At 41.9% G+C, this 21210-nt stretch overlaps 1 long non-coding RNA gene across 1 annotated transcript in view; it reads right to left on the reverse strand.

Moving 5' to 3' along the window:
- Positions 1 to 3021: 3021 nt before the first annotated feature.
- LOC131830406 (uncharacterized) overlaps positions 3022 to 21210 on the reverse strand; it is a 32297-nt gene continuing 14108 nt past the window's right edge. The window contains exon 3 of the long non-coding RNA XR_009353142.1: positions 3022 to 3316. This is a non-coding gene — a long non-coding RNA (uncharacterized LOC131830406). The remainder of the gene's footprint in view (positions 3317 to 21210) is intronic.

The raw sequence follows: 21210 nt of genomic DNA on the forward strand, positions 1-21210 counted from the left end.
TGCCAAAGGCCATGTTATGAGCCATCTTGCAAGCAGATGTTCCAGACAAGACTTCAAATGATTATAACCCCGAGCAACATCTTGACTGTAATCTCATGAGTGACCTTGAACCAGAAACACAGAGTTAAGCTGTACCCAAATTCTTCAACCACAGAAATTGTGAAATAATAAATTTTGTTGTTTTAAGCTGTTAGATTTTGAGGTAATTTGTTACACAGCATGGATAACTAATACAGGACCTTAGGATCTACTCCCACATCCCATATTGGTCATCAGACCAAGAACTAGAGTTAAATCACAACATGACCCAATTGAGGAAGTACTGAGTCCTTTAAGAAAAAAAAAAATCTATCTATCATATCTACACACACACACACACACACACACACACACACACATCCCTCCCAAATAAACTATAGGATCTAGATAGCATATGCTAATAGGAATTGTGATACTCTGTGAAAAGGATTTAATACCTCAGGAAACAGTACTAAAGCATTATCTAGAATGGATCTTGGATATTTAGCAAAAGCAGTGAAGTAGAAATGTCAGAACTTCCGTGGCAAACAGTGGAAGAAGGGGCTGAAGGGCTCTGGGTAGGAGGCATGCTGAAGTGGATACACTAAAAACGTTGAGAAAACGCAACAGAAAACTTTGTTTTGTGGGAGCCCCAGAAGACGTTCTTTTAACCAAAGTGACAAGGAATGCCCTAGTAGAGGAGCACTAACATCAATGAGAAGTTTCAATAGTGAACATCCTCGGTAGAGCCAGCCTGTTGGTAGCAGATATCATTACAGAATCGGACTCACTGATAGCAATGGTAATGGCAGCATCCTGAAGAGGGGCCAGGTAGCCACACTGAACCACTAAAAGAAAGGTAGTCACAATTGCCCTAATCCATGGAGATGGTTAATAGAAGACAGAATTTCTAGAGCAAGCCGATAGGGTAATGTTCAATCTATACAAACAAAAGAAATAAAAAAAATGGGTGATCAAGAGACTACTTATAATCCAATGAAAAGTCATGTCCCTAATCCAATTTCTGGATCTGAGCCAGTATTTGACTTGGAACCTATTGACTGAAAGAGAAGCAAAGTCCCCAGAAGGGAATGCCCTATCATACCATGTTAAGTATATATACTAATAATCAGCTCAATCCCTCCCTAAAGGGATCTATTGTCATTTATTCAGGAAGTTGTACACTTGGAAAAGGGCAAATCCTGAACAATTTAAGAATGGTTGGATATAGGACACATATATTGAAAATCTGGGCTCAGATTTATCACTTTGTTCAGATCTTAGCATTTCAATCCCTTCACCTGCTGGAATGTTGGCAGCTACCAGCTATGAGATGAATCCCTCTTGAGGCACTACCCTCCGCTAAAGAGTTTCTTTGCCTGAGATCACACCCCCTTCCTGGGGCCAGCTCACATCCAGTGCCTGGGCACTGCCAGAGTGTCTGGCTGACCCCTTTTGTCTCTGTTTCGAATAGTTCTGAAGGGCTACTGCAGCTGCACAGCTGCACTCATGGGAGTGCAGTCAGGCACTGACTCCCAAAAGTTTGGAGCTCTCTCTTGTGCTCAGGTTGCTGTCTTACCGACCTGACCCAATGCCACCCCCAGCCCCATGGGTCCCAGATCTCAAGGTAACTGGAGTGACCCAAATGCACAGTAGTCTTTTTGTCTTATGAATTCAGTGGTTTAATACGCGATTTGTGGCTAGAAAAATTGCGTAACTATAGAGACCATTCAAATCTACATCAGGTCTCTCTTCCCTCCCCACCCCCAAGCTGTCAGTTCCTCCTTTGAGTAAGGCTCTGCCCCCCTGTCTCCCCCATGTTCTAAGATGTCAGTGCAAGATATAGGAAATGCTTGATGGGAATGTGGCTAAAACTGCCTCCACTGGAGCAGAGAAGCAGATTGTCAAGAGCTGCAAGTAATCTAGAGGCTCTTTGTCTCTTAGACAACTTTATTCTCATTTTACTCTCTGAGAAATCTCATAGACAATGCCCAGACCACCATCAACTTCTGCACATACACAACATTTATAAGTAACCAGGCAGGGCAATGAAGCATGTTTAGTCATTTTGCATAAGAACTTCCCTTGCACAACTTCTATATATAACTCACTTGGCAACCCCCTTTTCTACTTATTGAGGCACCAGAGCAGAACATCCTCTTACGAGTGCTCACAGCAACTTCTCTTGAGGGCTCCCTGAAGCAACTGAAAGAATATTCCAGGAGTTCTAGTTCCCTTACCCTTATATTTACATCTCCAGTCTCTCCTAGACTTGTCTCATTATTCCCAACCACAGTTCTTCTGCTTGGGAAGGTCTGTCTCCTTCCCCCGATCAACAGGTTCAGCTCATTCCTGCCCTCGTTTTCCTCCTATGACATTTTCCACTTTTCTCCCCATAGCTGGATCTCCTTTGATTCCTTTAATCATCCATGTGCACTGCACCCTTTCCCAAGATAGTATCCTGGGGGAACCCCATTCCACCACATTCATGAAGTCTTATCAGCATGCACTTATACAGATATTGGACTAAAATAGCCAGTTTTCAATGGAATCTGTTACAGTTTTAGAGTCAGAATACTATTTCTAAGACTCTTTCCTTTACTGGAATGTGATCCTGGGCAAGTCCCTCTTACTTTGAGCTTCGCTGTCCTCATTGGTAAAATGGAGACTGTAAAACCCACACAAGATGTTTGTGGAGAGAATCAATGAGGTAAAGTAATGGGAAGTGATTATACATTTCAAGTGTTGTACAAGTGTTAATTATCATTATTGTGTTGTTTCTCCCCCATGGGCCCTCAGAGACCACATGTTTTACTTCCTTTCTAACTCGTCCCTGGGTCATATATGGTGCCAGTAATGCTGTAAGCTAAAATTAGACACACAGTTAAGAAGAATAAAAGGAAATGATTTACCTAAGAGGATTAAGGCAAAATCATAACCATATTAAATCTATTGTAGACATTTTTCCACAGAGTGAATCTAGGACGCTCTTTACAGGGAAAGACCATGAAAATTTATTTGCAGCCCACTCTTGCAAGTCTAAGCTGAATGGAAGAGGAATAGCATCAAGATAGTTCCATTCCTCATTCTAACATGAGGCCAACATTGCTGGCAAGGGTAAGGTGGCCTCTGGAACCCTTGTTAGTTTTCCTCGAAAAGGCTGCTACCTTTAAATAACCAGATTTTAAAAATTCTCCTTAGAGAGATCATTTTTATCTCTATGGTATGATCAGTTCCTCTTCAACATCTGATGCAACCCTTAGTGTTTTCCATTGCTTTCTAGCTGTGTCAGATTTCCCTAGAAGACAGAAATGAAAGTGATGACTAAGAAAATTGTGCTTAAAATTCAAATTTTTGACCTACACATTGATTTCCCCACCCACCCCTCCCCTTCCTGGCTCCTTGACTTCCAAAGGGGAAAATTACCATTTTTACACAGTGTAAAACCTTCAGTTTGCACCATTACCTGCAGATTTGCCATCTCCAAGTACAAATTTAGTTCATTTGGTTGAAACTATACAAAGCAGAAGCTACTCAGAGAATTCAGACTTTTTTTTTTCTATTTCCCTGACTATCTTCTGAAGAGACAGAAAGGGTTAGATCCCCAAAGTGTACCAGATATGGTCTATGGTCTATTTCCCCTCTGTCACTCAGACACAATTAGGCATTGCCTTATCTCCTCCCCAACATTGGCTTCTATTCTATATTCCAATCTGACCCAAGTGCAGTTATTTAAAGCACCATGTCTGGAATGGAGAAAGATACTGGGGGAAAAGAAAAAGACAGTGAGGGGGAAAAACAACAATTATATGGAGTCTTTCTTCAGGCTACCTCAACATGGTCTTATAGAACATTTCCCTCACAGAAACAGGATGAGATTTCTCAATTGCTTGTATTTTCCTTCAACGACCCAAACTTGAGTAATATAGCCAATACTTTGATGGGTATCTAAGAAAATTAAATGGTTATGCTGACGTGTTAATGAAGCTCATTTTCCAGGGCAGTCTGTTCCAGATATGCTCACTGAAAGCAAAATCACCTAGAGTTTTAGCCCCATTCTCTACCAAAAGGCAGTTTTTCTAGTCTGCCAAGCTAGCAAAAAGTAGATCATTAGATAGCCCAATTATTACTGACAGATCTTTGGCAAACATGCCTTAGGTACCTTGGGTGTAGTGCAGAATATCCTGCAGGAACTCCACACTTCTCCACGTATGTATTGAAAGCCATGTACTGGAACTACAAAAGTGATCAAAACCACTCCTAAACAGAAGTGCACGGTCTTAGATTGACCCATTAGCAGATGATGATAATACAAATCAGGTGGTAGACAAATACAAGGGCCAGGGGCTGGGGGCAGTGTAGGGGTGTAAGAAAGGAGCTGCCTATGTTTTAAAAGATAAGCAGGAACTGGACCAGAAAAGAGAAGAACAAAGGCCAATCTAGGCAAAGAGAGCAGCCAGAACAAAGAATCAAGACAACAAGAGAATGTCCCGTGCAGAGAATCAGCAAACATTTTTATCCCAAATGTGTTTTTTATATGCTGCTACCAGTTTGTGAGTCAAGACTGCCCATTTTGTTTCTCTTTTGTTCTGGAGTTCTCTGGAGAGGTTGGCCTACGAAGGAAGCACTCCCTCAGCCTCCCACTGTGTGGCCACCTCCCTCAAAGCTCTGTTGCCTCACGGCTCTCCATCACCTCTCCCAGGAAACTCGGAGGTGCCAACACTGTCCAGGAACCTCGGGTGAGCTGAGGAAGGCGGCTCTCCCCTTATCATGTCTGCTTGAGGGCAAGCAGGGTTCAATGTCTTCCAGAACATTAGAAGAGACAGCCCTTGAGAGGTCTACCTCAGCCCATTGGGCTCTCTCTCCAAATCAAAGGACTCGGAAATGACTCCACGGGAGTCTGCCAGGGGATTAGAGGAAATCACTTCTTCAGAATCTCCCTCTCCCGCCCCCCAGCAAAGCCTAAAAGCTTTGATGTGTGGCCAAGCTCCTTCTCCCTTAGGCACTCCTCTCTCCCACACAGTTCCTCACTCTGCAGCCCTCTGACTTCTGGCTGGCTGCCCTATCAAGTTTGCCAGACAGCCCACATGTGCCTTGATCCTGACAGGAGGGTCCAGCTGAGGTCAGAGCTGGGGGGCCTTTCTACGGGCGTTTCTTTCTCCTTTAAGCACAAGTGAGAAAGTAAATCTCCAAACATCATTTTCAGTACCAGAGATGGTTAAGGGCAGATGTCTCTGGAGAGGGGAACAGAGCAGCCAGCCAGGGGGCAGGGTGCAGGGAGACTGACTTTTTCACACACCCTTTGGTAGTTGTAAGTGTTGTACTACGCATATGAATCACCTATTCAAGAAGCATAATTTTCTAGAAACTTTAGAAAGAAAAGTAATTTTTTAAAAAGATTTTATTTATTTATTTGACAGACATCACAAGTAGGCAGAAAGGCAGGCAGAGAGAGAGAGGGCGGCAGCGGCAGGGGTGGGTGCAGTGCAGGGGAGCAGGCTCCCCACTGAGCAGAGAACGATAAGGGCCTCCATCCCAGGACCCTGAGATCATGACCTGAGCCAAAGGCAGAGGCTTAACCCACTGAGCCACCCAGACGCCCAGAAAAGTAATTTTTTGAAACCCAGAGTTTTAAGAATATTTTTGAGAATGCAATATTGAGGTCTTTCCTGTGTACTCAACTGGTTCACTATCTTATAGGTAAAAAGTCAGTTTAAAAAAAAAAAGGTGGTGATTAACAAGACAGATCTCAGACAATAAACTCACTGTGAGACTTTAACTTTTTCGCTCTGTGCCTCAGTTCCCACATCTGTAAACTGAGGACTATAAGTCTAACTCAGATTTCTTGTGAGATTAAATGACTCATAGGTACGAAGCACTTGGTGTTTGCCACATAATAAATGCTGTAGAATTGGTTGCTAACAATCATTATCTTTTTTTTTTTTTTTTTTTTTAAGATTTTATTCATTCATTAGAGAGAGAGAGATAGCACACAAGCAGGGGAAGAGGCAGAGGGAGAAGGCAAAGCAAACTCCCCGCTGAACTGGGAGGCAGACGTGGGGCTTGATTCCAGGACCTAAAGATCATGACCTGAGCTGAAGGCAGTTGCTTAACTATCTGAGCTACCCAGGCACCCCCAACGATCATTATCCTTAAAAGTTGTGGGGTGCCTGGGTGGCTCAGTGGGTTAAAGCCTCTGCCTTCAGCTCAGGTCATGATCCCAGGGGTCCTGGGATCGAGCCCTGCATCGGGCTCTCTGCTCTGCGGGGAGCTTGCTTCCTCCTCTCTCTCTCTGCCTGCCTCTCTGCCTACCTGTGATCTCTATCTGTCAAATAAATAAATAAAAATCTTTAAAAAAAAAAAAAAGTTGCAACACACTTGTGTCACCTTCTGCTATAGCAATTGGTAAGAAGAAAAGCTCCCAGTGAGTAAAGCACACCTCTAAGTATTAAAAATGAAATCTTAGGGGCACCTGGGTGGCTTAGTCGGTTAAGTGTTGCTCTCGATTTCAGCTCAGTTGTGAGATCAAGTTGTGATCTCAGTTATGAGATCACATGCTGCATTGGTCTCCCCTCTCAATGGGGAGTCTGCTTTTCTCCCCCTCTCACTCTTTCCCTCTCTCTCCGGCCCTCCCTCCACTCATGTGTCTTCTCTCTCTCTCTCAAATAAATAAATCTTTTTTTTTTTTTTTTAAAGATTTTATTTATTTGACAGGGATCACAAGTAGGCAGAGAGGCAGGCTGAAAGAGAGAGAGAAAGAAGCAGACTCCCTGCTGAGCAGAGAGCCCGATGTGGGACTCCATCCCAGGACCCTGGGATCATGACCTGAGCCAAAGGCAGCAGTTTAACCCACTGAGCCACCCAGGTGCCCCTAAATAAATCTTTTTTTAAAAAACGAAATCTGAGTGCTTTCAAAGCCCTTGTCACACTTTGCTCTCTTTCTCCACCTTGCGGGAGAAACACTTCCACGTGAATCACCCCAGCCATGCTCTGCCTCCAATAACCTCAGTTGTGAGATCACGCGCTGCATTGGTCTCCCCTCTCAAATCTGGCTCAAACCCTTGTTCCTTCACTAACCTGCCATGAGACTCTTGGCCAAACCAAAGGTCTCCAGTCTTAATGTCTTCACAGGGATGTCAGAGGAGAATGCAAGTCACTGTAAGTGAAGGTGCCTTGTATCCACCCAAACTCTGCCAGTTTCAGAAATACACAACTGATGATCTGTTACATGAAAGGGCTGAATTCAAAGAACAAGTGTCTAGCAAGTCACTGCCATAAGAAAAGTTTACTTGTTGATAAAAACTCTGTGGTGATTGAATCAACTGCTGAAGGAATAGCCCCCTCCCAGAATGCTCTCCTGGTGGGGCTGCTGGTGTCCCACCTGCCACCAGCACCTCAGGGTAGAAAAGCCCTGAAATGCTGAACTGTTCCTTTTCTCCCCTAGACGTTTCCTCTAGGATCAACACTCTGTGTCCTTTCACTTCTCTGGAAATAACTTGTCTCCCTTCAAATCCAAGGCACCAAAACATACTGCAGATTCCTACAGTTCAATCCACAACGACTTTTAATCAGTTCAAAAAATCTCAGAGAAGCGGGTTCACCAGTTCCGTGACTTCAAAGCAGTTAATCTCTTGAGGCCACAGCCTCCTTACTAGGAAAATTCTATTTCAGATTCTAAGAGTCAACATGGGCTTGGCACAACTGTAAACTTGGCTACCACTGTTTCCTATCTCTCTGACCCTTCTGGTTAATTCCATAAACCTCCACCCCTAGACCAGGTTGATATCCATCTCACTCTCAGATCTCTCTGGTTTTCAAGAAAGTGGGTCATGACTTGTTTTTGTTCTCAGGTGTGAAAGGTTGCTCTCCTCCCACCCTGGCCCACCTGGCCAGGATCCTCACACAGCTGTGGCTTAGAAAAGTCATGCTTAGTGGAGAGACAAAGGAAGGAATGCATGGATGAATGGATTAACTTGTTCATTCATTCAACAAATACTTACTGAGTGTCTGTTATATACCAGAGAGAGTAGTTCAGTAAGAACATGATCCACCTATTACGTGGAGGTGAGAGGCCAGGGGACGCTCCCCTAAGTAAGTGAGATCTGGCTGAGACCTGGAGGAGGAGGAGGAGGTAACTCTACCAGGAGTATTCACAAGACCAAAGGTCCATCAGCTGGAAAGAAGGAAGAGATGAATGGATGAAGGAAGGAATGAGTGAATGAATGAGTGAACTAAAGGACCAATGAATGGGCAGCCAGCCTTCAACCTTGGTTACTGGCACTCTGTCTCTCATTGGGCTTCTTTTTCAAAAGAAATTAGCACCTCTTTGTTGCGGGACACATATGGTTATGTTTCATTAGTCTGTGAAGCAGGTGTAAGTCCTGGACACCTGCCATGGTGTAGAAAAGAAGTTGGCAGTATCTATCAAATATTTCCTTGGTTCCTATTGTTCAGAAAGCAGTCATTATCCAAATGGAGAGCTGAGAAATTTCAGACTTCTGCCACTGCAGGGGATCGGCTCCTCTCATCTCTTCACTGATTCACCCCAAGTTCTTCCAAAGGATAGCTTCTGTATCAGCCCTTTCCATTATCAACATCATTGAAACACCTCCCCATATTGGCTCTAGCAGTTTCGATTTTTAAAAAATTTTGCAATAAAATCCAGTAAATCCAGCACAGAATTTAACCATGTCTTTCTTTCTTAAGGTGAAAATCCTCCAGGGAGATAAGTTTACTAAGCAGAAAGAAAGAAAAAAAAAAAAAATCTTTTGTCATTCCTGAGAAGGGGGGGGAGGGAGGGGAGAAAAAAAAAACCCTGTAAATGTCACTACTGACTAATCCGGTCTATTTTTGGAAGGCCTTGGGGGGTTTTAGGGCTTTCCGTGTGGTAAATTAAACAGCGGCATTCCTCTGAAACAGGAATGTGCAGTCTTTACTCCCTGCGGCACTCACCTGCAGCAGCCATAATTAGGAGCCTGAAAGGTGAGTGGGAATTTTGGGGGTGGGATGCAGTTTCCAGTTGCACCCCTACCTGCCCTGGGGTACTGCAGGTCACTGGCATTTTTAAAGCCCATGAATCAAGCGTGACCCTCATCTGACAGCTTTCCCAGGGCCCCTGTGGACTCGAGATGGTGCTCTTCTTGCCCTCGCCTCCCAGGCGGTCTCCTACCATTGACTCCATTTACACGTGACTTAGACAGTGGATGGTGCGGTCAGATGCCCAGATCTCTCTCTTCCTATGAGCCTGCCCTGAACTTGATCAAATCAGTGTGAGTCCTACCCAAAATGTCACTTGTTAGAAGTTCAGAAAGTGTTTTGTTGTTAACAAATGGCATTTGCATGATACTGGTATTCACTGGAGGAGTAAAGCTGGACATACTGGGAAGTACGTTCTTGCCATGTTTTTAAGTTCTACCGAACTTGTAAGTACTTCTTACACTGGCCACTTTGTGTCTTCCCCTATCAGGTTGATGGCGTTACTCGGAAAAGAAATGGAAAAGAAATGTTTGCAGCGGTGGTTCATTACACGAGCCTCTACTTTTGTGTGTATTTGAGATTCTCCATGATAAGGTGAAAGAAAAATAAACAAGCACAGCATTTCACATGCTACAGGATCTTTGATGCTTTTACTTTCTGCTCTTCAGCCCAACTGAAGACATCTCCAAGTGAGAAACCTTGGAAAGCCGAGCTTGCCCCAAATCCCGGCTCATTTTGCTCCGTTGCTTCAAAGTGGGGCTCATTTTTTTTTCATTTTACATCCCACCAATACTTTCATAAAGGAACTCTGTCTCATCGGGATTAAATTAAAGGTTCATTTCTTCTAAGAGGGAAATTACATATTAACAGGCATTCTGATGTTATTCTTACCTTTTACCTAAAAGGTAAAGGCTTTAAGGACGTATATAGTTGCAATGTTATTACTGGAAGTAAATTTTATTCCTCTGTCTAGAAAACATATTAGCGCAAATGATGATGTCACGGTAGTTGAATTTTGCAATACAACAATTGAGGATTTTTACGACTACCTTAAGCCTAAACCACAACACAGATAAGTAAAACACTGAAAATGAATTCTGTAATTGTCATTGCCACACCCAAAAATATCCACTGAACATTTACAAAGTTAATAACAAGGCATAGCATGCTAGCAGATAATCATGGGGGTGAAACTACACTGGTTTCTTAGGAACTGTTATAAAAACTCCACATCCCACCTACACAACTTCGGGTCACAAGTGTTCTACTCCCAGCTGAAAACCGTTCTCTCAGCACATGTTTTTAATACACCCCAGGCCAGGACAAATTGGCATTCCCTTCACAGCCCTGTGCATATAGACAAACAGACACATGAAAGAGGCGGGGCAGAGAACTGAGGACTCCAAGCCAACTCTCCCCAGATCACAATCCCCATCCCACTCCACAACACCCCAGCTTGGCCCTGACATCAAACCAGTTTCCTGGGCTCTGAGTGAGAGCAGAAAACAAATTTCCTCATGCTCCATTAAAACATCCACTGGTTATTCAAAAGAAAACCCTAGAATCTGCTTGATAATATGGATCATTTTGAACTAACCAGATGATGATGGCCAGTCTGAACTAGCAAAAGCCTCCTTTATGCTTTAATGTAATGTAGAGGACAATTTTTGAAGACTTTTATTTATTTGTCAGAGAGACAGAAAGAGTGAGAGCGCACAAGCAAGGGGAGCAGCAGGCAGAGGGTAGACTCTGCCCCTGAGCAGGGAGCCTAATGCAGGACTCGATCCCAGGACCCTGGGATCATGACCTGAGCTGAAGGCAGCTGCTTAAGTGACTGAGCCATCCAGGCGTCCCTAGAGGACAATTTTTAAAAGTAGTTTTATTACACTGATAATCTTGGTGTAGGCTAACATGTAAGGTAGGCTAACAAAGGACTGTTTTATAGGCATCTCTTGCTTGGCGACTCAGTAAGAAAGACTTTCAATGCAGTCATTTCTTAAATTCTAAGATGTCCAGATAGCACTCAGTAACCGTGTGGGGTTTTTTTAAGCTTTTTGTTTGTGTTTTTAAGCTTTCTTAAAAAATTCTACTCTTATTCCAGTGTAATACCAATGGATTTTGCTCAGTTTACCTTCTCATATCTACTATTTGTCTACTTTATCTTAGCTGGGTTATGACCTCTTCTTAAATCATTAGTTGAATGTGAGATTTTAAGAAGAAAAAGCTGCAAAACCAGGTCTTCTTAAGAATCCTTGCTCCCAGACAAAGGGGCAACAAGCAATCTGCAAGACCAAATAGAGAGAAGGGCATCCACACAGCTTCCCAAAGGTGCACAAGCGGTGCCAGGGCCCCAGGCTGAAGATGAGCGTGTGCTGTGTGAGTCTGGGACGCACATCCACGGTGCCTGCACACACACAGTGTGTAGGCTTATTCTAGACATCAGTCTCCTTCCTCTTACCCACAGCTATCCTGTAGAAATTGGTACACTAACCCCTATTCCAGAATCCTCTGGGAACCTCACCCCACACCTAAGTACTCTCACTTATATTAAAGGGCAGATTCAAAATCCCAATATTCTCTTTCAGATTAAACAAGACTTCGGAGAGTAAGCTTCCATGTAAACAATAATACAAGGCCAGGGAAAAGATGTGACTTAGCCAGAGGAGATAAGAATTAATATACAGGCAGAGCTTCTAGGTCCACTTAAAGAATTTAAAGTTTGCATTTATTTACCCCAAACCCATCAAAATGGCATTGCAAAAAAAAAAAAAAAAAAAAAAAAGCTGTTAAGGAGAAAAAAACTAAGCAGCCAAGCAATTCTGTGTATGGGACTTCAGCCACAGGTGTAGGTAGAGTGAAATACCAACAGAAATAGAGTGAAATACCAACCAACCCCAGTGGTTGAAAGAGTGAAATACCAATAGAGTGAAATGCCAACAGAAAACAGGGAGATTAACTAAAAGATTCACAATGGATAAAGAGACACACAGGTGCACGTGCACACAGCCACCAACATCACCCCTTTTACTAACCTTTGTGAGACAGAGCTATCAGAATACTTGCAAGGCAAGTTTACACCTTCCCAAAAAGAGACTAGACAACTCTTCTCTGGGGCAACTGAATATTCCAGGAGAAACCAGCCCCCACCTTCTGCATATACTAATATTTAAATCTTCCTATGGAAAAATCAAGAGCCCTTCCAGCTCTCTCTTCAGAAAAGCCCACCAACTAATAAGCCCTACCTACATCAAACTTCCAATCCCCATTTTAGTATCTCTCCCTTACAAATAAGTAACCAAGACATTTGGAAAAAAACACACCCTTCTTCTGAAAGAAAGAGACCAAACACAAAGAAAAACTCAGGAGAAACACAAAAAATAAGAATTAGAAGAAAAATGTTTTAAGGCAATGCTAATTTCCTCAGAAAGCTAAAAGCAGATATATTCATGGCATAATAATAGACATATAGATCAATGGAACAGAATAGAGAACTCAGAAATGGACACTCAACTCTACGGTCAACTACTCTTCAACTACTCATCAACAAAACAGGAAAGAATATCTACTGGAAAAAAGACAGTCTCTTCAACAAATGGTGTTGGAAAACTGGACAGCAAACATGCAGAACAAAGAAACTGGACCATTTCCTTACACCACACACAAAAACAGACTCAAAATGGATGAAAGACCTAAATGTGACACAGGAATCCATCAAAATCCTAGAGGAGAACACAGACAGCAATCTCTATGACCTGGCTCCAAAAGCAAGGGAAACAAAGGCAAAAATTCAACTATTAGGCCTTCATCAAGATGAAAAGCTTTTTCTCAGCAAAGGAAATTAGTCAACAAAACCAAAAGACAACTGACAGAATGGGAGAAGATATTTGCAAAAGTCTTATCAGATAAAGGACTAGTATCTAAAATCTATAAAGAACCTATCAAACTCCACACCCAAACAACAAATAATCCAATCAAGAAATGAGCACAATACATCCCAATGGCCAAAAGACACATGAAAAAAACACTCGACATCACTTGGCATCAGGGAAATACAAATCAAAACCACAATGAGATCCCACCTCACACCAGTCAGAATGGCTCAAATGAACAAGTCAGGAAACAACAGATGTTGGTGAGGATGTGCAGAAAGGGGAACCCTCTTACACTGTTGGTGGGACTGCAACTGATGCAGCTACTCTGGAAAACAGTATGGAGGTTCCTCAGAAAGTTGAAAATAGAGCTACCCTATGATCTAGCAATTGCACTACTAGGGATTTACCCCAAAGATACAAGTGGAGTGATCCAAAGGGGCAACTGCACCTCAATGTTTATAGTAGCAATGTCCACAATAGCCGAACTATGGAAAGGGGCCAGATGTCCATTGATAGATGAATGTATAAAGAAAATGTGGTGTACATATATTCAATGGAATACTACCCAACCATCAAAAAAAGGTGAAATCTTGCCTTTTACAATGACAGAGATGAAACTAGAGAATATTGGGCTCAGCGAAATAAGTAAGTCAGAAAGATAATTACCATATGACCTCACTCATATGTGGAATTTAAGAAACAAAACAGAGGATCATAGGAGAAAAGAGTTAAAAATAAAATAAAATAAAATCACAAAGGGAGACAAACCATGAGAGACTCTTAATCATAGCAAACAAACTGAGGATTGCTGGAGGGGAGTGCGTAGAGGGATGGGGTAACTGGGTGATGGACATTAAGGAGGGCACATGATGTAATGGGCACTGGATATTATATAAGACTGAAGAGGGATGCTTTTTTGACTCAGTCAATTGAGCACCTTCTTTTGGCTCAGGTCATGATCCCAGGGTCCTGGGCCTGAGTCCTTCATGGGGCTCCCTATTCAGTGGGGAGCCTGCTTCTCCTTCTCCCTCTGCTTGCCACTCTGCCTACTTGTGCTCTTTATCTGTCAAATAAATAAATAAAATCTTAAAAAAAAAAAAGACTGATGAATCACTGACCTCTACCTCTGAAATTAATAATAACATCCTATGTTAGTTAATTGAATTTAAATTTAAAAAAATTTTTTAAATGAACTCTCATTTTCCCAAGTTAAAAAAAAATATATATATATCCATGAAACAAGACACTATTTTTAAAAAGAGAACTCTTGGGAATTCTAAATATGACAGCAAAGATGAAAAGTTCAATGCACTAAATAATAAAATGAGGATAATAATAATAAATAAGCTAATAATAATAAATAATAAGTAATAAGCTAAATAAATAATGAGCAAATTCCCAGAAAGAATAGGAAAAAGAGAAAGAAATAGAAAAGAGAAAAAGGGTTTTATTTGGTTATTTTTGTTTTTTAGATAGAAGATTAATCCAGAAAGGCCAATATCTAGAAAAAGAGTAGTGAAAACAGAAAAAGAGAGGGAGGGAGGGAAAACAGAAACAGGAAGGAAGAAAGAAATGTAATACTTATGAATGATGCAGCACATATGTAGTTGGGGTTCAAGCAATTTAGCACACCGTAGAACATTAAGCCAACAACGGCAAAAATGGAGAACCATCAAAATTTACAGTAATCCTCAAGACTCAGGAACTTGCAGTCCCAGATACTTGAGAGTTAAGGCAAAGAAAACCAAAGAAAGGCTATGTGAAGGCGGTTTGAGAAGCAATCAGAGGTTCTATTGCCTCCCAGCTCTGTATCATTGAGTCTACACCCTGCTCTTCCCCACACCTGTTAGAAAATGGTAGGTTTATTCTTTGAAGAAATTCTTTGTGGATTGGTGGTCAAACCGCCCAGCCATTGGTTTTGGGAACAGAACCACAAACTAGGGCATAGAGTGACCATAAAATGCTGAGACTCCCAGCCCTATTTCCCCAGGTGGCTACCAGAACACTGGCAGCATAACCCTATGAACTTGTCATAAGAAAAGAAAAGTTTCTTTCTGGAGAATGCGACCAGCCCAAGAAAAAAAGACCAGAAAATGGGGACCTGGGTGTCTCAGCTGGTTAAGTGTCTGCCTTCAGCTCTGACTCAGGGTCCTGGGATCCAACCCTGGTCGGGCTCTCTATTCAACAGGGAATCTGCTTCTCCCTCTCCCTGTGGGATCTCTCTCACCCTTGCTTTCTCTCAAATATGTAAATAAAATCTTTTTTTTTTTTAAAAGACAAACTAAATCCTTTAACTTTAGAAAAATCTAAATCATGTTTCCTACAATAATCAGTGCTTCATGCTACGGTGAAGCTCAGTCAACAAGCCCCAAGTACAAGCCCAGAGATTCCAATTAGTTTCTTAATCTTCTACTCTAATACAAAGCAGACATCCAAGGATTACCAGATTCCTAAGGAAAGCTGAAAACAAGAAAACTAGATAATAAAACAAGTAGATAAAAACAACTTGAAGAAAAAAAAAAAAACAACTTGAAGGAAGCAAAATAAATAAGGATTAAAGAAATTAAACAGTGCAATTAAGGGGAGCCTCGGTGACTCAGTCAGTTGAGTGTACAACTCTTGGTTTCAGCTCAGGCCATGATCTCCTGGTTCTGGGACTGTGCTCACATCTGGCTCCATGCTCAGTGGGAAGTCTACTTGAGATTTTCTCTCTCTCTCTCTCCCACCTGCCCCTCCTCCACGAGCATGTTTTTTCTCTCTCTCTAAAATTAAAAAAAAAAAAAGTCATTAGTACTCTCAGTAAAATAAGATACAGTATTATACCCTTCAAACAATGATAGGAAAGTATGAAAAAGAACATCCAGGTTACGAAAAAGAACATCCAGGTTACGAAAAAGAGAAATATTAGTGTAAGGGCCTGGTTAGCCAGAGGAATTAAGTTGCAAATCCCAAATACAGGGGTGGGCCAGGCCAGATGGAGACATCCAATCAGTGGGGTGTGCATATATTTACTGTGGTAAGTTGAAATCCCATTGGCGACCTGTGTATGGGTCGGGCTCAACCACCTATATAAAGATTAGTCTGTGAGGCTAGGGAGTAGTAGGAGTAGTAGGAGGAGTTAAAATAGCCATTGCAGGGCGCCTGGGTGTCTCAGTGGGTTAAAGCCTCTGCCTTCCACTCGGGTCATGGTCCCAGGGTCCTGGGATCGAGACCCACATCGGGCTTCTCTGCTCGGCGGGGACCTGCTTCCCCCTCTCTTTCTGCCTGCCTCTCTGTCTACTTGTGATCTCTATCTGTCAAATAAAACATAAAAAATCTTTAAAAAAAAAAAAAAAGATTAGCCTTTGGGATAGCCCTTAGGGTAGGAGAGTCTGAGCGTCATGGTCATCATGGTCATCAGGAGCATGGTGGCTGTCCTGGTCATCCTAGTCGTAGGCAGCGGCGCCAAGGCGAACAGCCTCGCCATGGAGCAGCCATGGAGCAGCCTCGCTGTGGAACCACCACGAGCTGCGGCGCCGCCACAGCCTTGCCAGAGTGGAATCATTCTGGGGAGTGGCCCTGTCCAGGGAGCGACCTCAGCAGCAGCGGCCTTGTCCTGGGAGCAGCCTCGTCCAGAGTGGCCTCTTCTTGGGAGCAGCCCCGTCAGGGGAGCAGCCTCGCTGGAGCAGCCTCATTCCGGGGAGCGGCCCTGTCCGGGAGCGGCCTCGTCCAGGCAGCGGCCTCATCTGGAGTGGCCTCATCCTGGGAGCAGCCTCCTCCAGAGCGGCCTCATTGGAAGCAGCGTCATGGGGAGCAGAGTCTGCGTCATCAGGGTTGTCGTCCTCGTCATCATCGCCTCTTCGTCGTCAGGAGCGGCTTCGTCCACAGCAGCCTCGTTGGCAAGCAGCCTCATCCAGAGTGGCCTTGTTGGGGTCGTCGTTGCCTCCTCGAGTGGCCTCGTCTGCGGAGCGGCCTCGTCCAGAGCGGCCTTCTTGGGAGTGACCTTGTCAGGGTCATCGTCGTCATCTCTTAGTAAGAGATGGCCTCTATCAGTCTGATTTTCAATGCTTGGCACGAAATAAAGCTTTGTTTGATTTTTGCTTTGTTTTAGTCTCATTCCTTTGATCACGGACCCTAACAATTAGAAATTAATAAACATTATGGTAATAATGAGAAACTGAAAAGAAGGATCAGAAAAAAAAGTGGAGGTATTCTCCTAAAAAGGAGAGTAAGACACAGAGGGAACAATAGAAAAGAAAAAATAAAGACATTAGAGGACCAACTGCAGGATTTCCAATATCTAATTAACAAGAGTTTCAGAAACAGGGAACAGAAAACCAAGGGGAGGAAATCATCAATAAAGTAATTCAAACAAATTTCTCAGAAGTGAAAGATGGGAGTTTCCGGATTTCCTGAAAGGGCCCTGAGGGCCCAGCATAATAAGTGAAAATAGGCCCATGCCCAGGAACATTTACTGTGTTTCAGAACACTGGAGACAAAGGGAAGATCCTTTCTGTCTTGACTACTACAGGATATTCTCCACCAAAACAAGAGAGTAAACCAAGAAAGAGGAAGAGATAAGGAATCCAACTCGGAAGAAAAACAGGAAATTCCAAGGTTGCTAAGGAAAGGAATGTCCTAAAATGACAGCTCTGCAACAGCACGGAGAGCACTCAACCCAGACAAAATTGGATTGGGGTGGGGATGGGGAGGCTCTATTTAAGAGAAAGAGACTGGTAGATTACCAAATTTTGGTTGATCTGTGTCAATCTGAAGGTAGATACAAAGAACATTATGTAAATAGAGTGGGAGTAGGAGTGGAGGGGCAACAGTTAATTTCAGGAAAAACAAAAAGAAAAGAAACAACCACAGTCTACAATGTTCAACTGTGAATTGTAATTGCCTAGACAAGTTATGTAAGTACAGAAGTTGATTTAATCAACGCGTGTATTATCTTGGGAGCATGTGACACAGGAACAGAGAAGAAGATGATGTAAGAGAATTGGATGCTTATTTACCATAACAGGTGATAGAAAATGTCTAGAAGTCACAAATCAAAGCAGTCTAATCTAGGCATATTATTTGGAAGTGACAAGATATACACTCCAGAAGAAATGGCTGAGAGAATCAAAAGTGGTTGTCTCTATGAAGGGGTCCTGGAAGTAGTGTAAAGAGCAATGCAGGTGGGCGCCTGGGTGGCTCAGTGGGTTAAGCCACTGCCTTCGGCTCAGGTCATGATCTCAGGGTCCTGGGATCGAGTCCCGCATCGGGCTCTCTGCTCAGCAGGGAGCCTGCTTCCTCCTCTCTCTCTCTCTGCCTGCCTCTCTGCCTACTTGTGATCTCTGTCTGTCAAATAAATAAATAAAATCTTTAAAAAAAAAAAAAAGAACAATGCAGGAGACCACTGTATTTTGTTATAAACTTTTTAATACTATTTAACTTTCTAAATGATGTACATGTATACTTTTAATAAAGCAATTGATATTTAAAAATATGTTCTATTTTTTCAAAATGAGAAAATAAAACAAGTGTAAAGGATTTTAGTTCATAATTAGATTAATGAGTCAACAGGGGGATGGACTACTGACTCCTCCAGATAAGAACTGGTCTTACTCCCCTCTTTTCCAGCACCAGCATGAAGTAGGAACTCAGTAAATTACTCTTTAATTGATCATTCTATGGATAAGTATTTTAGGCTACATCAAGAGAATGATAGGGGAAAAGTTAATAGATAACACTCACTGAACACTCACTATGTATCAGTCTTTGGTCTAAGTCCTGGGCATATATTGCATCATTTAACTTTTACAATCCCGTGAGAAAAATGCTGACATTGTCCCATTTTAGTGACAAGGGAACTGAAGGACAGAGTATGTCATATAGTTCATTCTAAGTTACACAGCTACAAAGTATCAAAGCTGAATCTACACCTCGTCTGGCTGGCTCTGGAGTCTCCACTCTTTGCTAAACTTCACAGCCAAGGAGGAGTTGTCCTAGGGGCATACCACAGTTGGAATAATCTGTTCTGTTTTGAACACACTCTCTCTCCCTTTCTTTAGTAGTGAACTGTAATAGGATGTGAGAAGACCAAAAACCACCCAAGCGGGTGTGGGAATAGAAATAGTTTGTCAATGATGAAAATCATGTCTAATGTCTAATCATCTTTCAAGGAGGCTGATAAAGAAGAGGCAAGAACTTATTCCTTGTGCCCCAAGCAGTAATGTTAGAACCAATGACAGAGATTATCTGAAGCTATATTTCAGTTTCAGGAAGAACTTATCCACTGCTCAATGGGGAGTCAATTGCTTTAGAAACTAGATGGTTCCATTACTGAAAACCATTAGCTCATCACACTCCAGGCTTAGAAGAAAATCTAGACATTTCATCAATCAACCTCAGAATGCTTAAATCACCTTTACATTATCCTCCTCAAAGGCATTCTTAAACATTTCAGAGATAAAGAACACAGAAAGGGAAGTACACTCTTAAAAAATATTTAAATCAAAGTTTAAACATGCACACAATTTAAGGAGTTTAATAGTTCTACAATATTTTTTAAATTAATTAATTTTTTTCAGCGTAACAGTATTCACTGTTTTTGCACCACACCCAGTGCTCCATGCAATCTGTGCCTTCTCTAATACCCACCACCTGGTTCCCCCAACCTCCCACCCCCCCACCCCTTCAAAACCCTTAGATTGATTTTCAGAGTCCATAGTCTCTCATGGTTCACCTCCCCTTCCAATTTCCCTCAACACCCTTCTCCTTCTACAAGATTTGTTACAAAAATTTCCTCACTGGAGGCAACCACTTTCAATTTTTTTTTTAGGCGATTCTTCTGGAAATTTTTATCTCTATATTTCTAAATATCTCCTTATATTGCCACTTCTTGATTTTTCAGGATTAGGCATTCTCCAATTACTTTCCACAATGTTATGATTTTATTCTCTTTCACTCCCCACCCACAATATACCCTCTCCATCTCTTTACTATTTAAACATAGTTTATGTAATTTTGGTTATTTACTTTGGTTATTTAGTGTTTATATTATTATAACTAAACACTACTCAGAATCGAATCATGATGCAAACCATGACTATTTTCCTTTCCTAAACATCTTCGTGATGCCTCTGAAATTAATAAACATCTCCCTTTTTTGCCTTTGCTTATTTTTTTAGTGTACTTAGTAATACAAATCCTCCATTTTCTATTCAATATATGAATTTCTTCTTGAGACAGTCATACACATCAGGTTTCTAGCCATTTTACCCCTAAAGAAGCCTGTCTCAGAGCCTCCCAGCTTTTCCTAATGTGGACTGGCTACTCTCCATGCTTAGTGCACAGTTGCTATCTGGGAACTGCCCTTACCATCACCTGGAGATTCCCATCACCTTTCTCCTGTTTCCTGTATCTCTTGTATCACTCTTAATTTGGTTTTCTCCATTGTTTTAGTGGTGTTCATCCCACAGCAGCTTCTTAAGAAAGGTTGTGTGGGAGGTAAAAGAATTTTAATATTTCAAGACTAACTATATCTTTATTCTACCTCACACTTGATTCTAAATTGCATTCTAGTTTCTACTATTACTATTGAAATGTCATTCTGATAGCTGTTCTTTGCATGACCAGTTTTGTCTCCCTTGAAGTTTTTAAGATTGTCCCCTTGTCTTGAGTGTCCTGAAATTTCACAATACTGTGCCCTGGGTGTGGGTCTATTTTCTTGCATTGTGCTGGGCACTCAATAGGCAATTTCAGACAGGAAACTCATGTCTTCCAGTTCTGGGAAATGTACTTGAATTACTTTGTTGATGACTTCCTCCCCTTGGTTTGTTCTGTTCCCTCTTTTGGACACTTTTATTCAGAAACTGCACTTCCCAGGCTGATCCTCTTATTATTCTATCTTTAATTTATCACCGATGTTTCTATCTTATTTCTTTCTAATTTCTGGGGTAGTTCCTCAACAGCATCTTCCAAACCTTCTGTTGAAATATTCACTTTTTGTGCCATTTTGTTAATTTCTGAGAGCATTTTTTGTTCTATTGATTGCCTTTTCTAAAAGCATCTTATTTTCATTTTATGATTAAAATATTTTTTATATTTCTAAAGACATTAATAATAGCTTTTTTCCTTGAAGTGTTTTTCTCTTTCCATAAATCTCCTTTTTTCTCTCTCTTTGCATTGGCTTTTCTAGTTGTTTATTTCATTATTTTGGTCTCTTTCATTTGAGGCTGTTCTTGGGGGTCTTGTATTCCTTGGTTATCTGCTCATATTAAATAGGGACTTAAAAACTGGCTGGAAGTCCTGGCCTTTCAATGGAGTTTGGCCAATTTTGGTTTCACTATAGTGGAACCTAGCTGGGTTGTTTGGT

Source organism: Mustela lutreola, chromosome 4 (assembly GCF_030435805.1).
Source record: "Mustela lutreola isolate mMusLut2 chromosome 4, mMusLut2.pri, whole genome shotgun sequence".
Classification (NCBI taxonomy): Eukaryota; Metazoa; Chordata; class Mammalia; order Carnivora; family Mustelidae; genus Mustela; species Mustela lutreola.